This window comes from Hoplias malabaricus, chromosome 9 (assembly GCF_029633855.1).
Source record: "Hoplias malabaricus isolate fHopMal1 chromosome 9, fHopMal1.hap1, whole genome shotgun sequence".
Taxonomy (NCBI): Eukaryota; Metazoa; Chordata; class Actinopteri; order Characiformes; family Erythrinidae; genus Hoplias; species Hoplias malabaricus.
In genome coordinates, this window is record NC_089808.1 from 21,362,321 (window position 1) to 21,375,132 (window position 12,812).

The following is a 12,812-nucleotide window of genomic DNA, read 5'->3' on the forward strand; positions in this document are numbered from 1 at the left end:
TGGAATCTGTACAGAGAGAGACTGTATTTTAGTTTGATGAGTTTGCAGTGTTGATGTTTATACAATAATTAATTTATGTACTTCAACTACTTCATACTGCTTGAGATTGTGGTGGGTCCAGAGCCTACCTCAAATCATTGGGCACAAACAGGGACATATTCACACTTGTGGACAATTTCACACAGCCAGTTCACTTATATTGTGTTTGGACTGTGGGAGGAAGCCCAATTTCCTCACAGACAGCAAGTCAAGGCAGGAATTGAAACCAGGACCGTGGAGCTGTTGGGTAGTAGCATTACTTGCAGTTCCACAATGTTGTTCTGGTTGTATTTTGTCTATATTTTGAGGCTTGTTATTATCTGACTCAAGTGCTCATTTACACTAGACAACACAGTTAACTGTTCTCTATTACCATTTGTAAGACAGTTGGCATTGGGCACACTAATGTTTGTCTCACATGCAGCTGGTTCAAATCATTCCATTCGTTAGTCCTTGGAGATTATAAATGCTGTGCGTCACAATAGGTTTGTCTTCAAAATTTGGACATACTCCCACCAAGGGGCGCTATATGCCTTTGGTCACACACTTAACAAAGGCTATATGCCTTTGTTAACTTGACTCACGTGGCCCGCAGTAGAGAGCTCAGGCTTAAATGTAGTAAATGCACGTTGCATATGTAGTGTAATGTGGGTAATGTGCAGACACTGAGTGGTAGCAGCTGCATGTATGTTTCTGACCACACTGTGTGAAGGAGTGAACACCACGTTGCTCCGTGCTTACACCATCATGGGTTTTTCCCCTTCAGTGCAGTCAGCGGAGTTCTTTCCAAGTCTATAACAGTATAGCAGACTATAATTTTACCATGGCTTTTGATGATAGACTTCAATCAAATTTAACGCCGCCATATTTGGTAATTCTGCAAGTTTATAATAGCTGTAATTTCTACTACACACTATGGCAATGTGGACATGACCTCATACAACATTCTGTCTGATATCAAGGCAGCTAACACCCTCTGCTGTCCTGGTCATGCTTTACATTAGATTGTAAAACATTTCTGCCAAGATTGATGGGATTCAGCCATGAGAGAGCACGTGCTGAAATGGGATGCTGAGTTCTTGACCAGAAAACCCACTCCAACTCATCCCAGAACTTTGTAATTGTGCTCCTACAACCTCTTACAACATAAGTATTGTAAATGGTGATCCAAGGCTCAGTTATGGCTGTTTCAGATCATTGCATTTAATATTTTGCTTTTCCAAGATTTATACATTTGCAACTGAGAGCTGAAATTACAACTGAGAGCTGAAATTCAGTGCAATTCAATTCAGTTTCAGCCATTTTCACTTTAAACTTCATTCTCGTTTTCACTTTTAATCAGCAATGTTATTTCCCTGCACCTGTGTTTGTCTTACATCATTTGACCTCGTCTTTGCATTCTCACATAAGCACAGGCCCAGTGCTGCTACAGGAGGTTGGCCAATTCTTCACAAAGCAACTCACTTGGTGTTGGCAGTCTTTATTCTCAGTTTGTTTGATGGTAGGGGCTTCAGAAGAGGTTGTTTTACCCTCACCAAATAAACAGGTGGGGTCTTTTCAGCAAATAACAGAACTTTTGATGTTCTCCTCCAAGCATGCTGAGGTGTCCAAGTATGTTGTGTTATTAGCAGCTTGAAAAGAAGTGTAGATTGGCTTTACGTGTATTGGTAGCATGACTCGGAGAGTCCAGGTTTATGGGTGGAATGGGTAATGAATAAATGGGGGAGGAAACTGGGTCAAAAGAAACCCAAAAAGTGAGGTATTTATAGTTTTGAATGCAAGAGTTTGTAGAGACCGGAAATACAGTAAGAACAGATGAGGCGGAGCGTAGTTTCACATGTAAGAGTCACGGGCGAGAGCTGAGAATGCAACGTAGGTGTTTTTTGACTCGTAAGACAAAAAGTTTTCTCCTTGTTGGTGGCTTGTGTTTCACACCCCCAACGCACCTTTCCACTCATACTTTCTCGCCCAGGTCATCATCACCCTCCAGTGAGTTAATTTAATCATGAAGAGTTAATATAATCAGTTTAAAAATGCTAAAACTTATTCAGTTAAGAGTTATTCAGTTAAGTTTTCTGAACAGGACCAGCAAGAAAAACAGAGCAGTAGGAAGTGAAGTAACAGCACTTTCTCCTACCTCAACAGCCACAGCTGAAATGCCGCTAAGAAAGGCACGTAATACACAACAGTTATGTGTACAAATTTCTCAGTAGTGTTTGTGTGCGTGTGTGTGTGTGTATGTGGGTTCACTGCCACAAATGGGTTAACTGTAGGGACACGGTTTCCCCCATAAGGGGAAATTCTTTCACATTCATTTGAAATAATCAGCAACCCTTTATGTTGTCTTTACATTTAAGACAAATAGACTTAAAGAAAATATCCTAAAACGTTTTTGTCTGTTTGTTATTTTTATTACAAAGCATTAATCTAAAGATGACTGTATTTCCTTCCTGCATGTACACTGCTGCTAATAGTAGTTTACTACTAATAGTTGTCTACACAAGGCCTAAGTGAATGATGCTACATCCTCTCTGAACAAAAGAAGTGATGAAGCTGTACTCTGTGGTTTCTTATCTCCAAAATCAATTGTGTGTCAGTGTGTGTTGCTTGTTGGGTTTTTGAGACAGAGACCATGAATGTACAAGATTAGATCTCTAACTACTTACTAGAGGATGTTTGTGGATTTCACTGAGCTCTTAAAAAATCATTGCTGTGTGGATATCCTGAAACAAGACATGATCTTTGCAAATGATTTCTTAGTCTGTTTGCAAGTACATGATTTTATGCATATTAAGGAATATACTCTTGTCATAGAAATATTAATTAATTCATTCATTGTCTGTAATTGCTTAATCAGTTCATGGTTGCGGACAGGAACACACCCTAAAGCAGGCACCAGTCCTTCACAAACACTTTTGAGTCACCAGTCCACCTACCAATGTGTGTTTTTGGACTGTGGGAGGAAACTGGAGCACCCGTGGGAATAGAGTGGGAATAGAATGTGCCTGGAGCCGTGTGTCTGTGACACTACCTGCTGCGCCATACACACTAGCAGACTGTATAGAATTCAGCAATTTCATGTTTGGCCAACATACTTGATAAGAAATTTGTATCACTGTTAAAAACAATACTCAATAACAGACTTAACCTGGGGCCAAAAACTTGGCTTTTATAACCAAACTGTGCATTTTATAACCAAATGATCCACTGTAAATTACGGACATATCGGCCCTTGAGGATGGCTCAGGTTACTTACTGTTACTTAGCTTTTACCTGTGTTACTTCTGTTACCATTTTAATTAGGTTCAGAAAGAGTGAATGTATATTACTCTGACAAATGAATAGAGTATCCGTCAAAAGTTTGGACACATTTTCCTCATTAGTCATTTGTGGAATAGGGCTCGTCAGTGTATAGAACTGTGTGCCAGCCCTACCTCTGCACAAGTTGTGGTCTCAAACACATTAAGAAGGCAAGCAGTTCTACAAATTAAGTCTTGACGTGGCCACAGCTGTTCACAGAAAACCATGCCAGGTGACAGCCTCGTGAAGCTGATTGAGAGCACGCTGAGAGAGTGCAAACCTGTCATCAAAGCAAAAGATTTTCTTGTTTACTACATAATTCCATGTGTTCCTTCATAATTTTAATGTCTTCCATATTCATTTACATTGTTGAAAGTAATAAAAACAAAGAAAAAACAATGAATGCAGAGATGTGTCCCACCATTTACTTAATAAAGTATGATTTCTAGCTCTAAAAACTCAGACATGAACACACTGATATGTTTGGTGTATGATAATGTATTTTAAAGACATTGGAACCATACAAGTCATGCAGTCAATTTAATATCAGCTCAACAGGAAACAAACTTTTGTTTACAGAGCTAAATGCTAGTCACCAGTAACATGCAGCCAGTTGTGTCGCTACACAAACACACAGTCGTATGTGGTTGGCGTTTCTGCATGTCAGCAAAACTCAAAAGGCAGATGGCAAAATTTCCAATGCCGGGAGCCTGTTTCTTCTGGGAGGTGAATAAATCATCATGTGCAGCTACTCCACTGTCACATTCCTTTGGTCAATGCTTTTCTGTGGATGTTATTTAAGGTGAACCAAGCAGTTGATTGGCCTTTCATTGTGTCAGCAACAGGTGCACCTTCAACTTGAAACCACATGTTAGAAGGGAGGTCTAAATATTTTTAGGAAATCAATGAAGTTTAATGTTTTTCTTTGAAGACATGGTCATTATGATCACAGAGTGCTCAGCACCTATTTTACATCAATAACAGGATTTCTCTTAAAGACTTTCTTGAAGATGTTAAGGGAAATTAAGCTGAAGAACTTATTTAATTTAAAATGAAAGTAAATTGACAGAGAAAACAAAGTGTTGCTGCAGTAGTTCCACCAATTTGTGAATGATGTCATTGGTGGGCAACAGAGAACAAACACAGTGACCACACACCAGTATGACTGTTGGGTGCTGAATGTTGATGGGGGCTGAGAGACTTCCTTTAAATGAGTTTTTTCCGGGCAGTCTTGCGGCACGCAAAACAGCAAGATGAGGCTGAATCTGTTTGCTGCATTCCTGTTTGCTCTGCAATGGACAGGAGGCATTTTACCAAGTGAGTTTGAACATGTTTTTACTTCAGCTAAGTTCAAGATTGTTTTTCTGGCCTGGATCAATTCTGCTTTGTGTAAATTATGTGACCCTGACATGGTGGGCGTATTGTCAGTACTACCATCAGGAAATAGTGACAGAGTAGGTCTTTGTGGCTAGTTTGTATATATTTTTTTTTCTTCAGGCAATGGACGTCCAGTAAACTGTTGCACAAACACAATAATTCCAGTTTCTGATATCTTGAGCTACTTGCATCAGTATCAACCACTGTGCCCCGTCCGAGCTGCAAGGCAAGTTAAATCATTAAATTACATTATGTACCAAAATTCATCCATGACATTTAATCTCCAGTAAGTGTAATATCAATTCACAGGTTTACTACCAGAAAAGGCAATACCATATGCTCTGATCCTGAAAGCAAGTGGGCCAGAAGGGTCATTTGTGAGGACAGACACAAAAAAGGAAATTGGAGCTGCCATGGCTTAATAACTGAAAACTGGACAAATCGCACTACATCTAAACCAATATCTGTGACAAGTAAACAGAAATTGAGCCCTGCAACCTCCATAGCAGTAGATGATAATGGGATAAAGACTATAACAGTGGGCAGGTCATCTGTTCACACAGAATGGGAAAATGCACCATTTTCAAAAATGCGCACACAGTCTTTAAACAAGGAGACCATGTTTTGTATCTACAGTACTTGAACTGTAACTTGGTTATATTCTCATTCAAATACAGGTTTTAAAATCCAAGATTTCCTGACTTCTGTCAAGCTAACTTTCCTTTCCCAACAGTGAATGGCTTTACCATAAAGTACACAGTGCCTGAATCAACATTTACAACTAAAACAGCACTGATATTACTGATATGTGTCAGGCCTTGGTCCTGTCATCTGTCTGTTTTTCCCACCATGTGCTTTAACACATGGCTCTGCTTCTTATTGCCCCAGTCCCGCCTTAGCTCCACCCTCTCATTGTGCCTCCTTTGTAGTCCTGCCCTCTCGTTATCCCAGGTGTTCCTTGTCTTTGGTGTGTATTTAAGTTCCCTTGTCTGAGTGCCTCTTGGTTGGACATTCCACTTTAGCTTGTCTGTTACTAGTCAATTTGTCTTGTCTTTTCCTTGCTTCTCTTCCCTTCATATGTCTGTCTGGTTGTGTTTCTCAGTCCTTCTGTTTACATGTGTCTTCCCCGGTTCATGGCTCTCCCCTGTCCGTCCTTGTATAACTCTTTAGTTTAGTCTTGTCTTTATTCAGTCTGTATGTATTACCCGTGTTTATTTTGCTTCTGTCTTTATTAAATTAAGTTCCTTGCATTTAAGTCCGCCTCCGTCATCTGTCCTGTTCAGCTGTGACAATATGCTGTAGGTGATATTAGTAACGTTAGCCAGAGAACTGTGGAGGAAGCAATGCAGCAGTTGCGGTAGGCTAATTATTAAAGGGCAATAATGACAATTTTCATTCTCACATTGTACTATTCGATTTTTCATGTCTAAATTATATGAACTCAGCGCCAAAATGGTTTTAATGATGTTGAATTAATGAAAGTAATAAATGCTCTGTTTTGTATGTATTTTGAGGGGGGGGGGGGGGTGATTCATTATTGAAGATATGTAATAACTCCTCTCAGCCCTATAGATAACCTGCAAACTCACGTCATTTCCGCGTCAGACAAACTTGCTCTCACCTCCACCCCGTCTCCAGCCTTTTCTCGTATTCATCTATCCAACTGGGGGTCCGGCTTCATGCGCATTTATAAGCCACCCTGAACTCCTCTCCAGAGACTTCTGAGTTCACCTCCCCGTTTTAGCCTTTACGGATGTGGTCTGTACTAGCAAAATCAAGATTAAATACACAAATGATTGCAATTGTGAATAGAAGGAAATTATTACAAATAGGAAATTAAGAAATAAGTAGAAGCTAAAAAAATTATGGCACGGAAATTTCTTAATACATCGCTGATCTCACAGCAAAGAAAATCAAGTGAGTTAAGACATGTTTGGTTTGGTGTAAGTGTTTTGTAAAAATAAATATAAATGATATTTTATTTAAAAACAGACATGCAGATATTACCTAACTTATGAACAAAACAATAAAGACATAGCTCTACATTTGCCCCCATGTTTCACATGCTAGGACCTAGGAGCAGATGGGACCTAAGAGTTTGGCTCAGTCCCATTTCTTATTTTTACACTTATCACTTGTTTTCGAATGTCACCTTACCCTTGGAACTTATTTATAAAAATGTGCTGTTTGAGATCTTTCCTTGCAAAATGGGATGGACTTTCAAGTGCTGAGTACATCATCAGTAGGAAGTTCTGTCACTTTGCAGTCATATGAGAAGAGTGCTAAAGTGCTGCAATCTTGCTGCTGGACTTTAACTCAATTTTGAGCTTTGTATGCCTTCAGAAGAGTTCCACAATAATATATGATCATCCTCTACTAACTCTTCTGTGAATACACCTTATTGTTGTTCAAAAATTTCCAGTTCTACATTAAATGTTTTAGTAGCCTCGTGCACCATAATATGATTTTATTTGGACTAAGAACTTGACTAGCAAACTACTGAAACATCAGCATACTACTAGTCATGTTTTATGCTTATTATGAAATAAAGTGTCATTATGTTGAACCTACATTAAGGTAAGATTATATAGTGGTTTCATAGTTTTAAAAGATAATATACTGACTTTTGAGGGGGGTGGTCATTTGTACAGACATCTTCCCCATGATTCACATGGCAATAAGGTTCCCTTACACTTTGCCCTACCCCTCTTTCAATAATTTAGACACTCTAACCCTAGGAAAATGGACTAAGGAGTGGTAGGACTAAGTGGTAGAGGCAATGGGTGAACTGGAGTTAGCTCTTCCTTTGTTGCATAACTTTCTTCACGGTAGTCTGGCAGCATGCAATATATATATATATATATATATCGCTGTGCTCGAAAACTTGTTAGAAATATTGCCAATGCAAGAGTCCAGTGGTGGACACCAGTAGTGAAGGATTCTGTTACTACTAACATCTCGACTACGAATGCAATAGCACATGGTCTTTGGGGACAGTGCCCCTGAAAACTCCAGCAGCCCCGCTCTGTCTGATCCACTTGTACTGGTGCAACACACACTAGCACAACCCTCCAGTCCACACCACTGAAATTGTAGGTTAAAATGTGTGTTATATGTCATAGAACACTTTAGGTTTTAAAGGTTGGAGTTTGAGTGTGGGCAGGAGTTTGTGTGTGTAGAGGTGTATGTGTAGGGGGTGTATGTGGTGTAAGTTCATTTGCATGATTATGGGTTTCGTTTTTAGTAGTGTTTTAACACCTTTGATGCTTCCTTTAATGTTTCTTTCCTGAACATCTAGAGCTGCCTTTTATTGAAATGAACCTAGTTCCCCAGCTTAAATTATACATATCCAAACATTTCTAGGCACTTCTAATTAGTGAGTGCATATACTTTAAGTAGGCCCATTGTTAATAGATGCTCCAGTTATGCAAAAAGAGCATGTTTAATTACCATAGAAATGTATTATAAATAGACTAGTTGCACCTGAGCATACAGTCACCAGACCCAAGTGATGTGTGTTCTACAGAATTACTCCTAGCTAACACTTTTGGATAGAGATGAACTTTGTGATGAACTTAGATGCTCCCGCATCTAGACCCAAGCTTTCTTGGAAGATTAAAGGCTGTCACTGAAGTAAAGGAGGTACAGACACTGGATAATACCCCTTAAGAAAGAAATTAAGATGACACTTTTGTGAAGTTATTAAAAATGTCCAACTATTCAGTGAAGATTTGATGAACTGCTGCCCTGTCTGGGGTATGTTCTTGCATTGCACCCTATAAGCCTGTTCATAACTGCTATTAACATGTGTGTTGTATCCTGATAGTATGTGGATTTAGTTTGATCAGTTGCCATTTACATTTGTCATTATAATGCATCCAAAGTCTGGCCAGATAAGATTGGATTTTAATTTCCCTAAAAGAAGTTCATCATTCTGGTTTTCCTTCCTCTAACTGGCTGTAAACATGGTCTTTCCTGCTCCTACCAGTGTATAATAAATCTCAGAAATAAACTATAAAACAGGGAGGGAATTGTCTGTAGTGGCCGAGGAAAAGGCCAGTAGTCTTGTAGCCGCTTAAAATTCTGCATTGGTCAATACCACAACCATCCAAGGGAATGTTTGGACCCAACAGACTAGTCAAATTTTACAAACAGAATTCCTGTCATTACTTTGTGTCTCTCATCTTGATCAATGTGTTTTTTATTTGTGTAACTCTATCTGGGCATGGATTACATCCATCCATTCATTGTCTGCCATTTATCTTGTCTCTTCCTCATTGGACATGACAACACTTCACCAAGGAGGCATCCTCAACTGGTTCCTCTCAATGTGGAGGAGAAGCAGCTATACTCCGAGTCTCTCGTGGATGTCCAAACTCCTCCCCATATTCTCCAGACACCCCCTGGAGAAAAATCATTTCAGCTGCTGAAATGAAAACAAGCAGCGTGGATAACGCTTATATTTATGTTAAATGTCATTCAAGGAATCCAATCATAATCTGATAGCATTGTGTCTCTGGGTCTTTACACCTGGATTTTCATGCGGAAAACTGAAATCTGAATGTGATCTGATCACAAAAACCACATGATAATACCAGGTGTATGTCTATGATTCTAGGTAGAATCCTCCAAACCCACTGCAACCCTGATCAGCATGAAGCACTTAAAATTGATAACTGAATGAATGTGTGATTCTTCTGCTTATTTTCTCTTTAGAACCACCATACCATGGTACATATTTACATAATATGAGACCAGTAGTTAGCTGAACTGGTCCATGTATTGTTCCCTTGATTTGGTTTGGATCGGGGACACTGAAGGTACAGTGTTTGAGCTTTTGGTAATTGTTCTTATTTAGGTCTTGCAGCCAATATTATGGTCAATCATCACTAGTTGAGCCCAAACAAACATCCTCTCTAAGGCTTTCTGTTTCTGTTTTTCAAGATCTCCATGCCTGACAACAGTGAAGCGATTGCTATCACTGGCCTCTGCTATCCAATCTTCTAATATTACTGCCTCATTGTGTCCTCTACTCTCTTTCATTTTCATTTTCCTCTTTGCAAGCTCCAGCATATCAATTTTACTGTTCATTGCAACCCTTCTGTTTTTCACCCCAACACACTGATATATATTCACAACAGTCTTGCACATCTTTCATCTCAAAACCCTCTACAGATCATTCCAATACCTCAATATTTCATACTAGTCTGCCTTTTTTCACAGTGGACTTCCTTGATTCATCCTGACCCTTGGCTGCCAGACAGACACTCTTTTCACTTGTGTGATTGCATCATTAGTGTGTGCTAATTATTCAGAGTGCTAGTGAACTCTCCTGGGCATGCAAATCCTGCCATCTTCTGCAAGTGATGAGGTGCTTTCTCTTGTAACATTTTGTTGTTCTGCATGAATAAACAGTGTACCATTATGTGCTGCCATTATGATAACCCATTATCAGGCTGCTCAGATATTTGCGCTAATGACCCAACTCATTAAGAATGTGCACTTCATGAGCAGTTCTTATGCATTTACATAAGAACATCACTTTTGTATTACACTTCAGCACATGAGAAGCCAGGTCTATCACTCAAGCCACATTCAGTACAATTTATACAAGCGTAAATTGAATGTCTGTTATGTATTTACATACAATGATCCAAGCCTATGCTTTAAGTGTGACACTGCTTTCAGTGCCTTGAATCATAGACAGCAGTTGTTTATGTACTCAGACATTAAATTATTTTATTATAGAAAATTAAACAGATACACCTTTCAGAAAATTATTTCAGATAATCTCCAATAACTCAATTCAATATCAATTCACGGGTTTAATACCACAAAGGGAAACCTGATATGCTCTGATGCAGAAAGTAATTGAAATCCTGACACACACACACGCACGTGTCATATATATATATATATTGCATAGGACATGTATTATACATAGTTTCCATAGAAGATGATAGGTGTGATTCACACTTAAGTCATTTGCTGAGGGCCTGCACAACTCCAGTGCAATATCTGAGTTTAGTACTGCTTCCTCAAAACAACAGGATTGTTTTTCCTTAAAAAAACAATCCTTATATTTAGATAGCAGTGTCCAGCAAGGACAGAGACAAGATGCAGCCTTGTCTGTTCACCTCAGTTCTCTTTGCCATGCATTGGACATCGGAATCAGTATTAGGTGAGTATGAAAATACTTTTCAGCTTAATTCAGTTTTATCATATAAACATTAAGTAACTTATCCTGACTGTAAAATGTTTTGATTTCTGAGAACAGTAAGTGCTCTACGTCCGGTGTGTTTGTGTGAATTTACGTCATTGTAGGCTAATAATGGTCTGTACATCAGTTCCACAGAAGACAACAGGTGTCAGTCCCACTTACCACTTTTGATAAGGGTCAGTGTGGCTTCAGTGCAACGTTTCATCTTTGTAATATTGCTACTTCTTCTGTGAATAAGGAAAAACTGAAACTTTTCTCTGTGGTTCCTTAAAGCTATAACATTATCATTCAGACCTTAATTCTACAACACAGTTTCCAGTGAACGCAGAGACAAGATGCAGCCCTGTCTGTTCACCTCAGTTCTCTTTGCCATGCATTGGACATCGGAATCAGTAGTAGGTGAGTATTAAAAATTCTTTTCAGCGTAATTCAGCAATGAATGTTGTGGTTTAGCCTCTGTTGCTTTGCTTATGTTTGAATCCTTAATATCGGTCCAAATATTTTATACAAAATTGCAGAAATTATAAGGTGCTCTCATTGTAAATATAGACCTTCAAATGTGCACACATGGTTTGTATAATCTCCATAGAAAAGCATGAAACTGGAACATTTAGAAGAGAGTGGCTGCATATGAGTTTGTGGTCAATGCTCTTGCAAAGTCCCGAGTGCTGAGCTGCATAGCACTACTTTCTCTTGAGCGATGGATCTCCATGCAATAAGTTTTGCTCCTTTGGTTTTTATGATCAGACTTCAGAACCTAGTTGGATTTGCAGTTGTTTTACACAATAATTTCAAGGCACATAAGTCAATAAGACACATCAATTAAATAATGATATTATTAATTTGTAATATTAATTTTACCTCTCAGACATTGTACCTCCTCCATACTGTTGCCTAAAGACAACAAAGATAAGGATTCCTATTACCCAAATTGTAAGCTATCAGGTTTCATCAGGAGTGTGTCCTGTCAAAGCTGTTGTGTAAGTCAGAATCATTTATTTCTCTCAGGCATAGTGAATAATTAGTGAAATCAGTATGATATAGCAAATTAAACTGAAAAAAACCCTTTCAGAGTGTAATTTCCGGTAACTGATATATCAATCCACAGGTTTCAAACCATGAAGGAGAAATTGATATGCTCTGATCCAGAAAGTAATTGGGCTAATTGGGCGATAAATAAGATAAAAGAAAGGAGTACATCCAACACAAAACCTGAGCCCAAAATGCCCTCAGTGACAACTACACCTACATCAGTGACAAGCAAACAGACAGTGAACACTAAAGCCACAAGCTCCACTGCACCAGAAGGTAAAGAGATAGGCCCAACAGCAGCAGACAAGACATCAATACCGGTCTCCTCTACTGAAACAGAAGGAAAAGATACATCGGTTTCAACAAAGTATGACCAATCTTTAAACAAAAGCACCATGTTCTCTGAAAACAAGAAGACAGCCATAAGTCCCAACACCTACTTTTGTATCAACACTCTCTCAAACTGAAGAACTTTTGATCCAAAATGCTCACTAATGTTTACATGTCTGAATACAATCAAATCCAGACAGAAATGCATTAACATTTCGTGTAAAGACTGCTCAGAACTACCAATGGATCAAATAATTGTACTAAATTGTGTACAATAGTCGATAATATTCTCAAGAACTTATATTATCCAGAGGTTTTAGTATATGCTGTGGTTCAGGCCTTGATTTGCTGTTAGCCAACTACAATTATTATACTAGTTATTACTGTTACATAAACAATATTGACTGTATACATCATTCATGTAAAAAGAAATAAACAATACACAATACTCAAAAAAAAAAAGCTCTATAATATATCTGTTTATAATTGTAAAACCATCTCACTAGTCAGTTGT

General features: G+C 38.6%; 1 long non-coding RNA gene across 1 annotated transcript; it reads left to right on the plus strand.

The window, feature by feature from the left end:
• Window positions 1-10,973: 10,973 nt before the first annotated feature.
• On the plus strand, window positions 10,974-12,590 carry LOC136706758 (uncharacterized). Its single transcript, XR_010804142.1, has 4 exons — window positions 10,974-11,112; window positions 11,210-11,335; window positions 11,805-11,916; window positions 12,045-12,590. It is a non-coding gene; the product is annotated as an uncharacterized lncRNA (long non-coding RNA).
• Window positions 12,591-12,812: the final 222 nt, after the last annotated feature.